Source organism: Phascolarctos cinereus, unplaced genomic scaffold, assembly GCF_003287225.1.
Source record: "Phascolarctos cinereus isolate Bilbo 61053 unplaced genomic scaffold, phaCin_HiC Scaffold_1;HRSCAF=81, whole genome shotgun sequence".
NCBI classification, from domain to species: Eukaryota; Metazoa; Chordata; class Mammalia; order Diprotodontia; family Phascolarctidae; genus Phascolarctos; species Phascolarctos cinereus.
Genome location: NW_027555514.1, coordinates 186,284,102 through 186,303,855, shown reverse-complemented (window position 1 = coordinate 186,303,855; position 19,754 = coordinate 186,284,102). Strand labels below are relative to the sequence as shown.

The following is a 19,754-nucleotide window of genomic DNA, read 5'->3' as shown; positions in this document are numbered from 1 at the left end:
CATGAGGTCAAAGAGAAAGGAAGGTTCCCTATATACCAAAATATTTATAGAAGTTCATTTTTTTTGTGTTAGGGTATGCCTCTTTCAGACTTGAGTTGTCTTATTTGAAGGATTTAAGGGGCTAATAAAGAGAGCAACCTATTTGCATATGAAAAGGACAAGAATTTACCTGGGTAGATAACAGAAAGAATAATTTAGCTTTCTAGGTTTAGACGCCTTGGCACCTGTTCTCCACCCATTTATTTACAAGGTCTAAAGAGATTTAAAAACTGAGAAACTCAGAACCTGAGATATTTGATCATTATTAGTCAAATAGCCATTGTGTATTTCATAATTTAGCCCAGTGAGATGAAAATTTGGGAAGTTTATTGGACAGTCATCATAAATTAGCATGAGCTCTCTGAATGAAGAGATCAAACCCAGTACCAGGAAGATTAGTCAAAGGTAAAGATTAAGCCTAACAGCATTAGTTTTCTGGGGTGATCCAGATCCTTTTATATTTTTAAATTTAATTTAATTTTTAGTTCCAGAGTTTCTCCCTCTCCCCACCTCCTACTTCTCCCATTGAGAAAGCAAGAAATACAAAATTCATTACAAATATGAAATCATGCAAAACTAATTTCTGCATTAGCTATATTCTGAAAGAAAGAAAAAAAAAGAAAAAAGAGAGAAAAAAATATGCTCCAATCTGCACTATGAGTCCATCAGGACTCTATCAGGAGGTGGATAGCATTTTTCATTGTGAGTCCTTCGGAATTGTAACCAGTCATTGTATTGATCAGAGTTACTAAGTCTTTCAAAGTTGATTATATTTACAGTATTGCTGTTACTAGGTAAATTGTTCTGCTTCTGCTCACTTCACTTTGCATCAGCTCATACAAATCTTCCCAAGTCTTTCTGAAACTATCCCCTTTATCATTTCTTACAGCACAATAGTATTTCCTCACCTTCATATATCACTATTCTTTCTTTGAAAGAACTTGGTTCCTGGAACTGAGAATCTCCTGCTCTGGTGATGAGAGACCTCAAAGTATACTTTCTGAGAAAATAAAACAGAGGAGACTTCTGTTCATCCTGGGTTAAGGGTAACTTTCTCTAACTGCGGTGGTTAAAGAACAAAGCAGCCTAAGACTGCAGTCAATGCATACAATGGCTGAGCATTGTCTGGCAGTCTCTAGCAAAACATAGTCCAGAATCTGTGAGACAAAAGAAAGTGGGAGAAGCTCAGGGACATCAATGGCCTTCCCATTGCCCTGAACCCTTCCCCATGTGTCCTGACCAAAGGATCCCATAAAAGGTGTATGTCTACTTTCGCCATGGATTTGTGGTTTATTTCTTGGAGAGTGAGCCCCAAGTTTATAAAATGTTTCAATGCTACTTTAAAAAAACCCAACTTTTCTACTTCATTAAAAGTTTTTGCTTTGAGCTTATGTTGATTATGGAAAACAGACCACTCTCTGGTTAGCCAGTCAGATTGCTCAAAGGCTTTATTAGACAACTGGACAGTTGGGAGACTGTATCTATCTCAAGGGCAAGACTGTCTCAAAGGGCTTCAATTCTGAGGATTCTCTATATGTCAGTTAAAAGGCAAAGGGAGCATTGGAATTTCTAAGAATCAGACTTCCTAAAGACAGAAACTGAAGCATTTCATACTTTCTGAAGAAAGGGAAAAAGAACAGACAGTTGCTGAAGAAAGGATAGCACTTAATTGTCACCTCTCACTTGAGGGTCAATAGCAGTATGTTTTTTAAAATGTAAGCTTGTTTCCATCATGTCTCTCCTTTTATCCTGCGAGGGATACCAGCCTCATTCTAGGTATGTAGCAAACAAACCAAAACGGTCCTCCTCAGACCAGTCTGCTGGATTTTCTCCCCTTACTTCAGCAGGTCTATGTGTCTTTGCCCTTCTTTTTATCTGTTTTATTGGTTTCTTCTTAAAACCAGCTCTTAGTTTTATTTGTAGTTCAATAGTTTTCTTAATTTCAATTTTCTTAATTTCTCCTTTGGTTTTCAGTTTTTCTAATTTGGTGTTTAATTGAGGATTTTTAATTTGTTCTTTTTCTAGTTTTCTTAGTTGTATGCCCAATTCATTGATCTCCTCTTTTTCTATTTTATTTACGTAAGCATTTAGAGATATAAAACTTCCCCTAAGAACTGCTTTCGCTGCATCCCATAAGTTTTGGTATGTTGCCTCATTATTGTCATTCTCTTGAATGAAGTTATTGATTATTTCTATGATTTGTTGTTTGACCCATTCATTTTTTTAGGATTAGATTATTTAATTTCCAATTATTGTTTAGTCTATCTTTCCATGGTCCTTTATTACATATAATTTTTATTACATCATGATCTGAAAAGGATGCATTTAATATTTCTGCCTTTCTGCATTGGATTGTGAGGTTTTTATGCCCTAGCACATGGTCAATTTTTGTTGTCCATCTTTTTAAAAACATTTTATTTTTTTCCCCAGTTACATGTTAAAACAATTTTTTAGGGGCAACTAGGTGGCGCGGTGGATAGAGCACTGGTCCTAGAGTCAGGAGGACCTGAATTCAAATCTGCCCGCAGACACTTGACACTAGTTGTGTGACCCTGGGCTTAACCCCATTACCTAGCAAAAAAAAAAAAGTTTTTAACATCTTTGCCCATCTTTTTTTTTTTTTGGTGAGGCAATCAGGGTTAAGTGACTTGCCCAGGGTCACACAATTAATAGGTAGTGTCAAGTGTCTGAGACCAGATTTGAACTTGGGTCCTCCTAACTCTAAGGCCTAAGCTCTACCCACTGCACCACCTAGCTACCCCATCTTTGACCATCATAAGAGTGCAAAGAGCACCACCTAGTCTTCAGGTAGAAGGACAAAACACCCTAAAGGATGAGTTTTCCTGTTCTGGAAAGGGGTGAGCAGATTGATACCAGAGGTCTTAATTAAGGGAATCATTCCCAAGTACTATATAGTGAAGACTAGAGAGAGGCCAGAATTTTGAAAGTCTGATCATTATATCTTTTTTTTTTTGGCTAGGCAATGGGGTTAAGTGACTTGCCTAGGGTCACACAGCTAGTAAGTGCTATGTGTCTGAGGCCAGATTTGAACTCAGGTCCTCCTTAATCCAGGGCCGGTGCTCTATCCACCGTGCCACCTAGCTGCCCCAAAAGTCTGATCATTATTTCAATGAGAACAGACCAGTTGACATATGTGCATTACCCTGAGGCACTGCTACTCAGACCTGCTAGCCAGATCTGAGTCCTGGAAGATGACTCCTAAAGGCTATTGACTTCATCCTGCAAGGATTTACAGAGCTGAGCCAAAGGGAGGGGGATTGGACGGTATAGTTTCATGATGGACGTAGTGCAGAGAACATGGGAGGCTAACTCTGTTAGGCTACAGTGCATCCTGGGGTCTATGCTGGCTAGAAACACAAGGAACACTGGGCAGAGTGGGGGCAGGGTCCATCAGTCTATAAATACGAGCCAGTCCGAGAGCAGGGTGGTGCTGTTCCAGATGGCCAGCAGAGCCAATCATTGAATTTTTCAGCGTGAGCATTTATACCTTAGAAACAGGCAAACTCAGGGCTGGACTGATCATTTTGTAGATTGTCTGGACTTAAGAAAAAGAAAATGGCAATCCTGCAGATTAAACTTAAAAAGGGCATTGTGCCTACATTTTCCCAGAGAACTAGTTGTTAAACATTTGCTAGCACACCCCTGCACAAGACTGCTCAAGTATCACTTTGGGCTGGTCAGTTTATCTTCTACTTCGTTGGTGAAGCTACAAATATTTCAAAGGTTAATCTCAGGCATGGCTGCCTGGTAAAATGGAGAGTGTGAGATCCACAGAAACCAATTTCTTCCCTGCTCAGAGACGAGCCCATCTCGGGGCTATGCCCCACAATCTCCATGACCTGACAGGACTCAGAAGAGAAACAAAGAGAAGAAAAAAAAATTACATCAAATAGAACACCTTCTGGCCAGATTTACCCAAATTCCTCTGAATTAGTTTATTCAGAAATCTAGTCTGCCTACAACAATGCGAACTTAAAGAAAGATCCTTAAGGTCCTCCCTAAGCTTAAATAATCCAAAATAGTGAAGTTATCTAAGATGATATTGCCCTTAAAGTTCAGACCAATGATACTTCCTCTACTTTCCAGGCCCCCATAGAAAACTTTTTTTCAAGTTATCTTATGAACTTCTGCTTAATATGGCTACACAAAAGGATTTTCTGAGAAGCACAGCTCATCCACACAAATCCCAATGACTATCTGGAAAGAGCTCCAGAAAAAATACAAAAGAAAGAAATTCAAAAAGAAACAGAAGTAAGCTCCAGAGACCTCTTGAGGGAAGCCAGAGATAACACTGGTCAAGGGATGCTGGGAGCAGCAGGGGAAAGTGTCCCTCCAGAGCAGCTAGCAAGATATCTGGGAAATGGGCCAGAAGTTAACAGAGGTTTTCAAGGCAACTTAAGCTCCACACTGAAGCATTTTTTTCTCTTTTTTTTTCAGAATATAGCCAATGAAGAAATTTGTTTTGTATGACTTCATGTTTGTAATGAGTTTTGCTTTTCTTGCTTTCTCACTTTCTCAATAGGGGTTGGTGGTGGGGGAGGGGGGGAGCTCTAGAACTAAAAATAAAATAAAATTGAATTTTAAAAGTACTAAGGAACCCTAGTCAGGGTTACACAAGACTGTGCTACAACTAGATAGATGGAGGGAGGGAGAGAGAGAGAGAGAGAGAGAGAGAGAGGGGGAGAGCATTTATTAAATATTTTCTATGTGCCAGATATTGGACTAAGTGCTAGATATACAAATATAAACAAGCAAGACACTCTCTATGCTCAAGTAGCTTACATTCAAATGATGGAAGACAGTACAATCAAGAGAAAATAGAAAATGGAGGTTGAGACACTCAGCAGGAATAGGGGGAGGGTGTTGATGAGAGAAAGGAAAAGAAGTCTGGAGGGTGAGTCAAGATGTGGATTAAATGAAGTGTGACTGGGGCCCCTCCTGAAATAGAGGCCCAGGAGAGAAAACCTTGGTGAAAATCTTGATATTCCAGAAGGCAAAAGATGGGGAGTGGGGAGGGGAGGGGAGAGGGAATGAGTAGAAAGGATGGATTAATAAAAGAAAAAAAAAGAAAATCTATGGGTTATATTCAAGGCTAGATGTAGGACAATGGACTGTTTGTCAAAGTTACATTTAATATTCAATGTTCACACCTACTAACCCTGGGTGTCCCACAGGGCTTTTTCCTGGGCCCTCTTATCTTTTTCTCTTTACTACTTCACTTGGTAATCTCATCAGCTCCCATGGATTCAATTATAATCTCTATGCAGAAGATTCTTATTCAGTCCTAACCTCTGCTGCTCCAACTAGATGCCCAGCAGACATCTTAAGCTCAATATTTCCAAAACAAAATTCATTATCATTCCCCAAAAATCCTCCCCCTCTTCCAAACTTCTGGATTATGGTGGAGGGCACCATTTTCTTTCTAGTCCTCAAGGCTTGCAACGTAGGTGTCACCCTCGATTCTTCATTCTCTCTCACTCCCCCCATCCTCATATCCGAGATCTGTCGATATCACCATCACCATCGTAACATCTCTGGAAGATGTCTCCTTCTATCCTGGTGCAGGCCCTCATCTTCTCATGCCTGGACTATTGCGATAGCCTGCTAATTTTTTTGCCTGCCTCTTTCACTCCAGTCTATCCTATCACCAAAGTGACTTTCCAGGTCCAACCATGTCACTGCCCTATTCAATAAACTCCAGTGACCACCTATCACCTCTAGGATAAAATACAAAATCCTCTATTTGGCACCAAAGCCCTTCATAACCTAGCCCCTCCCTACTTTCTCAGTCTTCTTACATTTACACTACCTCCATGCACCCTTTGATCCAGTGACACTGTCCTCCTTGCTGTTCCCCAAACAAGACACTCCATCTCTCAGCTCTGGGAATTTTTTTTTCGGTCTGTCCATGCTTGGAGTATTCGCCCTCCAAACCTCCACCTCCTGGCTTCCTTCAAATCACAGCTAAAATCCCAACTTCTATAGGAAATCTTTCCCAGTCCCTCCATCCTAGTACCTTTATTCTGTTGATTATTTACTATTTAACCTGTATATAGCTTTTTGGGGTACATATTTGTTTTCATGTTGTCTCCCCCCATTAGACCATAGGCTGCTTAAGAGCAGAGACTATCTTTTGCCTTTCTCTGTATCCATAGTTCTTAGCATTGTGCCTGAGATAGGAACTTAATAAATGTTTATTGAATGACTGACTGACTGATAAAGATTTAAAGAATATGTGTCAAAATTTTGTGAACACAGTGCTGTTATATACAACAAGTGATCGAATGAAATAGAAGATATATTACTTTAAAAAGAATCTGTTCAATATTTTTAAGCTTATTTTTTTTCCTTTTGGTTAGTTTCTTCTTTCACAACATGACTAATATAGAAATATGTTTTACATGACTGCACAAATATAACCTATATCAAATTGCTCACTATTTTAGGAAAGGGGGAGGGAGAAAAATTTGGAACTCAAAAAATTTTTAAATGAATGTTTAAAGATGTCTTTACATGTAACTGCAAAAAAAAAAAAATACTAGTTTAAAAAAATTTTAAAACCCAAAAGGAAAAAGACAAAAGATTACACCAAAGAACAACTTGTGCTAAAAACAAAAGTTAATATATTTCAATAGAGGGAGGAAAACAGACCTTTAGAAGACTCTTGAGAATTTCAGATGAAAAGATCACATCTAAGTACAAAGTTTGAAATGCAAACACAGAAATCAAGAGAAACTTAGAAAGGTAAATACATCTGAGCAATTGGAAGGGGATAAATAATGCAGTCTGTATATTCCAACAGGGGAAAAAAAATAAGTGACCATTCAGCATCACAGAGGTAGTTAAATAAGGAAAACAGGGTCCAAATGTAAAAGGTTTATGCTGTTTTGTTGGTGTTAGGACAGAAAAGAAAAAAGGTGAACAAAGGAATATACTGGGGAAGAAATTAGGAAGAAGAGGGAGCAGCTATCTCTTTTGCAAAAATAGGGATAAAAAGCACCGGTCCTGAAGTCAGGAGGACCTGAGTTAAAATCTGACCTCAGACCAAACACTTGACACTTACTAGCTGTGTGACCCTGGGCAAGTCACTTAACCCTAATTGCCTAAAAAAAAAAAACCAAAAATAGAAATGAAAGAAAAATATAAAAATGGAAGGGAATTGGGTATCTCATGATCCTCACTCTCATCTGAGTCAGATGGAGGATTAAACAGACACAAACAGACACAGACAGAGAAAGAGGGAGAGAAACAGAGACAGAGACAGAGACAAAGACAAAGACAGAAAAAAGAGAGGGATGTAGAAATACATTAAACAGGTGAAGAAAGGGAAAGGGAAGAGGAAGGTATAAGAGGGAGGATAGATTTGGTTTGGGGAAAGAATAGTTACAAACTAAATAAATTTCCACTTTGGAGAGTTTGTCATAAAACAAGGATTTCATTTTATTTTTAACATTCTAATAGTATTTTGTTTTTTCCAATTACATGTAAAGACAATTTTCAACATCCATATTTTTGAAAGATTTTGAGTTCCAAATTTTTCTCCCTTCCCTCTTTCCTTCTCCCCCAAGACGGCAAGCAATCTGATATAGCATGTTAAACATTTCCACATTAGTCATGTTGTGAAAGAAGAAACAGAGCAAAAGGAAAACATACACACACACACACACACACACACACATGAAAACAGTATGCTTCAGGCTGCATTCAAGCTCTATCAGTTCTTTCTCTGGATGTGGAAAGCATTTTTCCATCATGAATCTTTTGGAATTGTCTTAGATCATTGTATTGCTCAGAAGAAGTAAGTCAATCATAGTTGATCATCATATAGTATTACTATTACTGTGTACAATGTTCTCCTGGTTCTGCTCACTTCACTCAGCATCAGTTCATTCAAGGCTTTCTAGGTTTTTCTAATATCCGCTTGCTCACTATTTCTTATGGAACAATAATAGTATTCCATTACATTCATATACCACAACTTGTTTAGTCATTCCCCAATTGATGGGCATCCCCTCAATTTCCAATTCTTTGTTATCACAAAAAGAGCTATTATAAATATTTTTGTACATGTGGGTCCTTTACTCTTTTTTATGATCTCTTTGGGATACAGATCTAGTAGTGGTATTGCTGTAAAACAAGGATTTTAAAAAGAGATAGAAAATGTTAGAGCCAAAGAATGGGTTCTGGACTTCTTGTTCACCTCCTTTCTTTCTGAGTTTAATGTATTTCTACATCAGTGTGTGTGTGTGTGTGTGTGTGTGTGTGTGTGTGTGTGTGTGTGTGTGTGTAACCTTCCTTCATTATAAGATACTCAACTCCCCTGTGAAGAGAGGAAGTTGGAAGAGACCACTCAAATAACAGACTACCAGCATCATATTCTTTCTCTTTCTCAACCCCTTTCTTCTTTAGAAAGAGATAGATATAAGGAAAAGAAGGAAAAAGCATTAAAGGTCATGATGGAGGGAGATACAATCAGAACAGTAATTGTGAATGAGATGAACACATTCATGATATGGAGAAGAACAGAAGAATGGATTAGAAAGAGAATCCCAAATAATATGTTGTTTATATGAAATACACTTGAAACTTAAGGATTCACACAAAGTTAAAATGTGGTACTGAACCAGAATTTATTATGCTTCAGATAAATTAAAAAAGGCAAGGGTAGCAATCATGATTTCTTAGTTATTCCCCAGTTGAGGGGGATATTCTTTGTTTCCAGTTTTTTGCTACAACAAAGAAGGCTACTAAAAATATTTTTACATCTATGGATCTTCTGTCTATTTCTTTGATTATTTAGGGATACAGCATACTGGTTCAAAAGTATGTACATTTTAGTGACTTTATAGTTTCAAATTGCTTTCCAGAATGGCTAGAATTGTTCAAAGCTCCACCAAAAGTTCATTACTATGTTTCTTCCCTCCAGTAATTGTCTTTTTACTATCTTCACCAATGTTGTAGGTATAAAGTAGAACCTTAAGAGTTATTTTAATTTGTAATATTGGTTTGGAGCATTTTTTCATATAGCTGTTGATCCCTTTGATTTCTTACTTTGAAAATGCCTGTTCCCATGCCTTGATCAATTATTTAGTGGGGAATGGCTGTTATTCTTATAAATTTGAAGATATTCCTTATATAAGATGTCCCAAAAGTCTTAGTGCTATTTTAAGCTTTAATAACCTCAGAGTATAAATGCTACAATCTTACAAAAAAATTGACAGGTTAATTATTTAAAACTTGAAAACATTGATATGTTTTTTAAAAAATTTAACATAACTACCATTTTGTGGTATACATCACTCTAGTTAATTTTTGAACCTTGTAAAAATGTTTCATCAGCTGTTGGTCAGTGACTAAAATGACTGTGTTCATAATCCTAGACTTAAGATCATTCAAAGAATAAGCTTTTGATGCATATAAGACAGTTTTGATATGATCCCAAAAGAAAAGGTTTCATGGAGATATATCAGGAGATCCAGGTGGTCAAGCAAGAGGACCTCCTTTACTAATCCACTGGTTTGAGAAAGTGCCACGGAGAAGCTGTTAATACATGCAACGCTTGGTGACAGAATGCCCTGCCTTGTTAAAATTAAAGTTAAAAATGTATTATTCAAAATTCACAAAATTAGTCAAGTACAAAAGAAATTTAAGTAAACTTTGACATGATGCTTTTTGTAAATGAGCAACATTTATACTTTTGAAGTTGTTAAAATTTAAAACTACAAACAAGACTTTTGGGATACTTTACATAACTTGGATATGAGAGCCTTATCATAGAAATTTGGTACCAAAGGTTTTTTTTTTCCCCCAATTAACTGTTTTCCTTCTAATATTAGCTGCATTGGTTTCATTTTGCAAAAACTTTTAAATTTTATATATTCCCCACCATTGTTCCTAATATACTCTCTCAGGAATATATTTAAAATGTGAGATGGCTGAATAGATATTTCACTTGCATCCCTGACCTGTGCTATCAGAAAAATTCACTCAAGGTCCACATCTTCTATGGCAAGCTCTGTCCCGGCTTGGACCTTGTTAATCCTTTCATGAGTCCTGCCTTCTTGGAGACAGTCATCTTGTCTAAGAAGCTGGTGTGGGGATTATTTCCTGCTGAATAAACAGCATATGACTTCAGGAGCTACCAGCCTCTCGAACCCACAAGATTAGGACCTTAGGTCTCAAGACAGTTGTTTCAGTTACTTGTGCTTGGAGAAAGAAATGCAAAGCATGATTTATTTGCGTTCTTCTTCTAGTTATTCTGAATAATTTATACAGGCACAAGCCCATACATAGGTACTTGCCTTCTCTGAGAGAGTGTAGACTCCTGACAAATAGGAATTATTCCATTCATTGATTTTGTAATCCTATTGACTTGCACAGTGCATGGTACATAAGAAAATGTTTAATTGATAGATTGAAGAGTCAGCCTTGATATGCGGGCTCAGAGACAAGTACATCCTCTGTTTCCATGGGTGAACAGACCTAAAGGGAAGTCTGAAGGAGAGATTCAAGAATCACTGTGGGATAGGGAGAAAGAGAGAACAAGAATAAAGTCACTCGGGGCAGTTAGGTGGCACAGTGGATAGAGCACCAGCCCTGGAGTCAGGAGGATGTGAGTTCAAATGTGGCCTCAGACACATGATGCTCACTAGCTGTGTGACCCTGGGCAAGTCACTTAACCCCATTGCCTAATAAAAAAAAAAAAGAATAAAGTCACTCCTCTTCAATTTGACTGAGTGGCCAACATTCCTGTCTCAGAGGCCTTGAGGGATGAGCCAGGAGTCTCAGGTCACAAATGTCCTTTATCAAGGGACCAGTTCACCAGAAGTAGCCAGGGTGCATGCTCTGCTCCATGGGAAAGAACCTAGCCTGAACATGTATGTCATAAAAAATAGCCAAGGGTGAGGCCTGTCCTCACATAGGCTTCATGGGGCATATACTCTAATTTAATATCTAATTATAATATTTTGTATTTCTTCTTTTCAAAACTGGTTATTCATATCCTTTAACTATTTATCTATGTTCTCATGATATTTCAAAGAATGCCAATAGCTGCTTAGGAGTCATAGTCTAAAAGTCTTTTATTAATTTGACATGTAATTCATCAAAGTTTGGTAACTTGAATTCAATGAGGGAAGCACTTATATTGGATTTCAGCTCCTTTTTTCTTTTTGTGCTTCTTAATCTGATAATCATTGTCCTTGATAAAGCCAGAAACATAATAGGAGCTGAATACAAACAGGATTGACAGAGAGTTGATACCATAAATAAGACGATAGAAAGAGAGAATCTACATACCCTCAATAAATTCAAATCACCTGGCCCAAATGAACTGGGGTCCTAAAAGAACTGGTAGATGTGATTGCTAAGTCACTGCCAGTGATATTTGGAAGACTGTGGAAAACAAGAGGTACCACAAAATTGAAGGGAAAATGTGGTACTGATATGCAAAATAGGGAAGAGAACAGAGTATGCAAACTATAGGTCACTGAGCTTGACTTCAGGTCCTGAGAAACATCTAGAACATATCATTAAAGAAATGGTTGATGAACATATCAATAGGGAAGTGGCGATTTCAAAGAATCAGCATGGCCTCAAGAACAGGTCATAGAAAAAAAAAAAGAATCTGCCATGGCAGACTAACCACATTTCCTTTTATGACAGTATTACTATAGCAGCTGAGAGGAGTGCTATCAATAGACATACACATGTGCATGCATAGATATAGATACAAATATATACATATATATACACACAGATACAAACACATATAAAAGTATATACACATATATAATATACACATATATACACTATATACATAAACACATACACACATCTATATATGTGTGTTTACACATGCATACACATACAAAGCCATTCCCCAATTGACAAATAGTCTAAGAATATCAACAAGCATTTCTTCAGAAGAAACTCAGGCTATCTACAGCCACGTTAAAAAAAAAAAGCAATGCTCCAAATTACTAATGGCTTTAGTAAAATTTTGATAGTCTTAAATTATCTTTTTGGACAAGAATGAGAGATATGGACTAGACAATAATACAATCAGATGGATTCATAATTGGTTTGATGGATCAATCTAAAGAGAAGCTGATATTGGTTCAATGTCATTGGGGCAGGAAGTCTCCAGCAGAATATCCCAGAGATTTCTACTTGGTGTCATGCTGTTTAACAAAATATTTGTCAAATGACTTGGATAAAAGTATAGATGGCGGGCTCATCAAATTTGCAGATTACACAAAGCTAGAGAAGTAACTAATACAATGAATACAAGATCCAAAAGGATCTTGACTGACTTGAGAGAAATCTAATAAAATGAAATTCAATAGGTACGAAAAAGTAAGCTTCACATGTCTAAGATGGGAGACACAGTTAGATAGCTGATCTTAAAGTTATTCAAGGTTCATTAATATAAGCATGCCTTCCAGGAATAGGGAGGTGATAGTTGCATTGCATTAAGCCCTTGTCAGACCTCACCTGGAATATGGTGTTCAGGTCTGGATACCATGGCTAAAGAAGGATATTGATAAATATCCAGAGAAGTGCACAGAGGATGGCGAAGAACCTTAAGGCCATGACAGAGGAGGACAGGTCAAATGAACTGGGTATGTGTCAGAGAAGATAAGGGTAAGATGACTGTCTTCAAGCATTTGAAGGCCTGGACTTGGCCTGCCTGACCCAGAAGGCAAAAGTAGGAGGTTAAACTAGAAGGTGGTTAAAATGAGAAAAATTTCCACAGAAATGGAATGGGCTGCTCAAAGGCTAGTATGGTTCTCCCTCCTTCGAGGTCTTTAAGCACTTGCTGGGTGTAGGATGGTGGAGATTCTGATCTTTTGTGAGTTTGACTTGATGGGCACTGCAGTCTCTTCCAACTCTCAAACTCTGCGACTTCTGCCTTTTTCCAGTATTATTAGAACCATCCCATCTCCCTCAGAAGAGGGCCAATTTAAAAAAAAATCCTCTTATCCCTAACATCAGGAAAGGCTATGTAGAAATTCTAAGATGATTTTTGACTTGGATTTTAAAGAAGGGAAGGAAATCGGGATAAAGGAGGAGGCGAAGGGCAAACCCAGGGTCACCTGACTGGACTAGGTTCATCTGTTATCTAATCTCAGCTGGAGCTTGGGGCCACAACACAGTTGGCTGGAGCTCAAGCTGGCATTTCTGGCCTAGTCCCCCTCCTAAGACTCTCAGGCCAGTTCACTAGGACAACTTCCCCCCTCAAAGTTCACAGGCTTCAGACCTCATAACCAGAACGTGCTTTGAATTCATTGGTGTGGCCTCACTGCTCTCCCAGCCCTCCACCACATTCTGTTAGTCTTTCTGCACAGGTCTAGACTAGATGAAGGAGTTTATTTAATTTTTTTACCTTCCTTTTAAAAAAATTATTGTTCTATCTGATGTCAAATATTTACTGCAATGTGAGGGGAGAACTAGGCTCCTCTTCAATCTGTCACATCAGCATTTCAACCACAAGTCCCTTTTCAGCTTTTTTTTTTTATATTACTTCCCTTCATGCACTCTATGTTGCAGCCAAATTGGATGGCCAGCTGTCCCCCAAGCCCAACATCCCATTTCATGTTTCTTTAGTTTCCCAAGCCATCCTCCATGCCTGGAATGCACTCTATCCCTCATTTCTATCCCTTGGAATCCTGATGTAAGTCAGGGGTAGGAGGGTATTCTCCTCCATAATCTTTTTGGGAACTGCATCTCTCAGAAGTCTGTACAAGTCTATACAACATATCCAGTTCCTCTTTCTCTCTGTGTGAGTAATATTTTTTTTTTGGAGAGGCAAATCAGGGTTAAGTGACTTGCCCAAGGTCACACAGCTAGTGAGTATCATGTGTCTAAGGTCACATTTGAACTCAGGTCCTCCTGATTGCAGGGCTGGTGCTCTATTCACTGCGTCACCTAGCTGCCCCATGAGTAATATATTTTTAAAAATACATTTTTATTGATGTCTTTTGTTTTAACATTGCCAAAATTTAGCCCAGAAACCCTTCCCCCCCCTCCTCCCAGAGAGTCATCCCATATGGCAAATAATATATTTTTAGAAGAAAGAAGAAAAAAAATCAGCAAAATTATTCAATACATAAAGAAGCCTAAAAATATAAGCAGTGTAACACACCAATGGGCCTCCTACCTCTATTAAAAAATGGGGTAGGAAGCATATTCTCATATCTCTTCTTTGGGGCCATGTTTGGTATTTGTAAATTTCGTCTGTTTGCTTGTTTCTTTGTTTATGGAGGCAATCAGGGTTAAGTGACTTGCCCAGGGTCACATAGCTAGTAAGTATCTGAGATTGGATTTGAACTCTGGTCTTCCTGACTCCAGGTTTGGTGTAGTCTTTGTAAATTTTGCAGCATTCACTTTTGATTGTTTTGTGGTGGTCTGTTCTTTCCGTTTAAATTATAATCACTATATATGTTGCCTTCTTGGCTCTGTTTACTTTATTTTGCATCAGTTCATGTAAGTTCTTCCAGGCTTCCCTGGTTTCAGGTGGAGGCTGGAACTGAGACCCCTCACTCCATTTTGCTCATAAGGTCAGAGCAGCTCGGTCATTGTTTACTTCTGAACATTCTGCTGTGAGTAACTTAGCACAGGGCCTTTCATTGCCTCTCACCCTGGACTGTCACCCCTAAGCACAGGTCCCTCCTCAATCCACCCTAGATCTGTGTCCCAGCCCTGCATAGTGAGCAAGGGAACTGCCAGTTGGCTCCTGTTCCTGCATACTGCACAAGATACAACATTACTAGAATGTGAGTTCCTAGCTAGCTCCCATTCTCAGTATTCACAGACCTCTCTGTCTGTCTACCTATTTTGACCTGGGCTGGAAAAAAAATGAGTCGTGATTTTTTCTTGGATTTCTAAGTCAGCACTCAATCGGATGCATTTTCTAGATCTTTGTGGAGGAGTTGTGGAGGAGAGCTTGGCTCTCCCTTCTCTTCTTCCTTCTACTCTGCCATCTTGGCTCCTTCCCCAGTTCTTTGTTGCTACAAAAAAAGTGCTAGTATAATTATTTTGGTGTGTATGGGGGCTTTCTTCTTATCAATGGCTTCCTTGGAATCTCTAGGTCAAAGAGTATGGACTTTATTTGCACAATTCCAGATTGCTTTCCAAAATAACCCTTTCGCTATGGATGCCAGCTTGCCATCGTGCTTTGAGTAACTTGATGAATGCTTTCACCACGTCAGGAAGCATCAAGAGAAATCCGTGGTGGCACTGGAATCCAGAACTAAAACTCCCTGGGAAACAGGTGGGGAGGAGGTGGCTTTGGTAAATGGGTGATGAGAGTTCTCCTTGTAATTTACATTGAATTTTCTTGTAAATAAATTTCTCTTGATCAGCAATGATCTTGGGTATTTCATTCTGTCTTGGTCTGGGGAGATTCAGTGGTGATGGGAGCAACGCCCTCCCCCCACACATATCTTTAGTCTTCCAGGTAATGCTTCATTTCCATAGAATCAAAGATAATTCCCCATTTTATCCAGCCTCAAATCCTTCAGTTTCAATCCATAGACTCAGGATTGAAGACACGGAATATCCCTTTAAAACTATCTATCATAGTGTCATTTTTAGAGCAGGAAAGAATTCAAGAGGTCTAGTCTAACCCCCTCCTTTTACATATGAAGAAACTGAGGCCCAGAGAGATTAAGCAGCTTCCAGGTTCACACAGGTACTTAGTGGCAAAGACAGGATTTGAATCCAGGTCCTCTCACTCCAAATCCAATGCTCCTTCACCTAAACCACATAGCCTTTTAAAAAAGAAAGGACTTACCCAAGGTCATACAGTGAGTCAGTAATAGAACTGAGACAAGAACTCAGGTCCCTTAACTCCCAGTCCAGGGCTCTTTCCAAGGAACCAAATTGTTATTTCTCTCGGCATCCAGACCTAGAGGAAATAGGTCACAATTTCTGATTCTTATACTGGATGACCTCAGACTTCTGTCTAGATCACCCCTGCATCTGTGAGGTCTTCATCTAGAATCTCAATTCTCTTCTAAGCCTACTAGCTCTCAAAAGAGAACATAACATCAACCCTCAATTTCATCCTTTGATTATTCTACCTGAAGTATCTGTACAGAATCATGGAATCTCAGAGAGCACAAAGTCCTACCTGAGCAGAAATGTCTCTTTAGAAGATCTCCAACAGTCATTCAGCCTCCAACTAATGATAACTACTCATAGAGAACTCACTACCTTTGAAGGCATGCATTTCCCTTTTGAACAGTCTGGTTGTTAGAAAGTTTCTTCTCTACATTTAATTGATTGCCAGTAGACTCTGCTGCCAAGGGGTCATTTTCCTAGAAATTGTTTCCTCCTTTGAGGCACTGTCTTTCTGTGTCTGTGTTGGTGTCTGTCTAGGGTATGTATCTCTACTTCCTCCATTATCTCTCAAATTGGAACTTATCAACACTTGAACTACCTAACTGCTAGACTGGATGTCTCCTCCTGGGCCAGTAGCTCTCCCACTAAATGCCATAGTTCCTGGAGTGAGGGAAGAAAATCTCTCTTCCTCCCTCCTCATAAGCCCATGGGTCACACTCCACAAAGCTGATCCTGCCTTGGACTCCAAGAAATAACTCTCCAACTGTCGAGCTATTGTGGGCATGGTTAATCTTCTCCACAATTCAAAGACCCAGCTCCCCTTCTAATTCCAACAAGGAATGCATTCAACATTTTGAAGGAATCACAAATTATGGTCACATTTTACAGTCAGTTTAATACTTCATCTGCCTTCCCTTTTCTGAGATTACATTGTGGACTTTCTGGGTTGAGGGTAGGTGATCAAAGACTAATTTTTTTACATGAGAATAGTTATGAAATGCTAGAACCAGAGAGGAATGTGGAGAGTTCCCCATCTCATTTTAAGGAGTTTGTTAGTAGCATAAGCAGGACTAGTATACATCATGGATATGGAACACTTTTGAAAAGTTCTTTCATCTTATAGATCTAGAATAGCTTTCCAAAAAAATGGCTATAAATCTGACAACCAGCTAAAGGGCTGGGAAGAAGAAGGCGAAAGAGGAAGAGAAAGAAAAGGTATAGCAAGGAGAAGGGGAGAACTCATTGTGGGTTGGAGTAGCCAGGGAAAACTTTGTAGACAAAGTAGAATTGCAATATGACCTTAAAGGATGAATAGGCAGAGAAGAAAGGAGAGGGCAAATGAAGTGGGAGGAACAGAATGAACAAAGGCATTGAACATGAACATAATAACTTGGGCAGAGGGGATGGAGAGGATATCAGCCTGCCAGAAAGTAGTGGGTTTGTGGTAGGCCAGGCTTGACTTAACGCTGGTTCAGGGTCAAGATTAGAATGAAATAAAATGTTCATAGACCAACTAATAGTAAATAATTAGATATAGACCAACTAATAGTAATTAATTAGATATGGAAGACAAAGGAATAATCAGTAAGGAAACACTATTGATTCAGGCGAGCATTTTGTCTGCATTTTCCATGCTGGTCTATTGGTTAGCAGTGTTTTCTGACTCCTTACACACTGTTTTGTTTTTTTCTCCTAAACTTAAGTTGGCAATCTGAGTCTCTGTCCCCTGAACCAACTAGAATGAGTAGGGTTACAATACCTTTTAAGGAAAAACAATCTCAGCCAGCAGACAGACAATGGTCTTATCTGAAGCCATCATTCCCTTGACAAGGTCTTCTAGGGAACCTTCTACAACTCAAATGGCTTTAGGATAGTTACCAGACAAATCTTGGATTCCAAGAGCCAGGCTTAGGCAGCACTGAAGGAAGAAAAGGAAAATAAACAGAAAGAAAGCAACAAAAACAAGATTTGTAATGCCTTCATGAAAGAGTAAAGAACAACAAGAAAACAAAGACCAGAAGTCCTACATATCACCTCCCCACTTTGGAAAAGTTGAGCGTAGGGTCTTAACAATCTGGTCCATGTGTTGAATAAGACTAAATCTCTGTAGTTCATAGTAGGTCTTTAGATATAAAACGGTGGCGATGAGTCGCCTAGCAGCTCCAGGAACAAGAGGCCCACAACACATATGTTGACCCTTCCTGCACAGACATGGATTCACGTGATGGATCAGGGTCATTTGTAATGAGGTAGCTAAGAAATCATTACCCTCTTGCATGCAGCCTACCCGGATGTCAATGTGGATACTGAGAATTATTCCATACTACCAAACATTCAGGTTCCCTTGGTGTATCACCAGCCAGTAGCTCCCCTTCCCTGTCAGTCCCAAGGTGATGGGGAGAATACCAAATCTTCACCCCATGAAGAGCAAAAAAAAAACAAACCCAAAAAAACCAGAATCCTACAATATGTTGTTTACAAGAAACACACTTGAAGCAGAGAGACATATACAGAGTGAAGGTAAGGGGCTGGAGCAGAATCTATTATGCTTCAGGACTGACCTCCTTCTTTTGCAGGAGTGAAGAAGACAGTTTTACATCTCCCCTGTCACCTCCTAATAATGCTACTCATTCCACGCCCACGCAAGGGAGGAGTAGTCTAACTGTGCTGTACTGGCAGCAATGTGGAAGGATGCCATCCACTCTAGATTTCAGTAAGCAGAGGGCTATGACAGACCTGCCTTTGCTGCTGCTCCATCAGGGCCACCTCGAGCTTTGGGGTCTGCTGCCACTGGGGCGCAATCCAATGCCTGCTGACTCTGGGGCCTGAGCTGCTTGCCCACTCCACTGCCTGTTACTGCTGCGGGCCAGGTCACACACACTCTGCCAGGGCAATTGCTGTCACCTTGTGTGTGATGAAGGGTGTTACAGGTGCAGCCACTGCTAGGGCCTGAGCATTTCTCACACCCCACCCACCCCCAACCTCACTTAGGGATGAACATTGTGTGTGCGCCCGCGCACAGGCACACGAGCAGGTCAGCACTGCCTACCTAAGCCAGGGTTTGAATGCTGTTATGATCCCGCCATTGTGCCCCGGTGAGTAGTGGGAGGTTGACCCAGGGGCTAACACTGACTTCCTGCTTCTGGCTGAGTGCTGATGCAGACCTACCGAAGCTGAATTGCGAGCTTTGCCCCACCCCTCTCCTCTCCCCTCCCCCCTCCACCCCTAGCTGAGCCCTGCTATGGGCCTGGGCTGGAACCTGAATGCTGCTCATACAGAAGCTCATACAGAACTCTGCAATGCTGAAAGCAGTCCCCAGCCTCAGCAACTTCAATGCCAAAATCCCCAGCCATCACCCAAGGGTACATCGGCACTAGTAGAGCCTCTAATTAGTTTGGGGAACGATTGCTTAGGTTTGTACACTATCTCTGCGCTGCCCTCTTCTCCCTCAACTCCCTCTGCAGAGGCAATGTTTCTCTATCAAAGAGCAAAGGTAGCTCTCTCTCCCAAACCTTTGTACTACCATCATTAATCATAATAACAGTGAAAGACTTCACAGCTGCCTGTCTTCTTTTGTTGTTTGTTTATATAAAGGGGAAACAGAATATGCTCATTCACAATACTCTTAAGCGTTTGTAAAGAAAGTAGCTGGCTGTGGGGGACTGAGCTGAAATCTCACCATCATGCTAGATCATGGAGGAAGGGCTGCTACCAGTGTCACTAGCATGCCAGTGATGAAGAAAATGGGAATAATGTAGATCTGGCTTAAAAGTGTGTCAGGCATACATTTCCCCCTAGAGAGCCAATTGTTAAATGTCTACCACACACTCCTAGATACAATAAATACA

General features: G+C 39.7%; 1 long non-coding RNA gene across 2 annotated transcripts; it reads right to left on the bottom strand.

Annotated features, from left to right (window-relative positions):
* Window positions 1–8,673: 8,673 nt before the first annotated feature.
* LOC110213868 (uncharacterized) lies at window positions 8,674–19,056 on the bottom strand. 2 transcript variants are annotated; one of them, XR_002326132.2, is made up of 4 exons: window positions 18,956–19,056; window positions 17,666–17,824; window positions 15,857–15,970; window positions 8,674–10,577 (listed from the first exon to the last, which is right to left on the bottom strand). It is a non-coding gene; the product is annotated as an uncharacterized LOC110213868 (long non-coding RNA). The 2 variants fall into 2 exon arrangements; XR_002326133.2 differs by having other exon boundaries at window positions 8,674–10,554.
* Window positions 19,057–19,754: the final 698 nt, after the last annotated feature.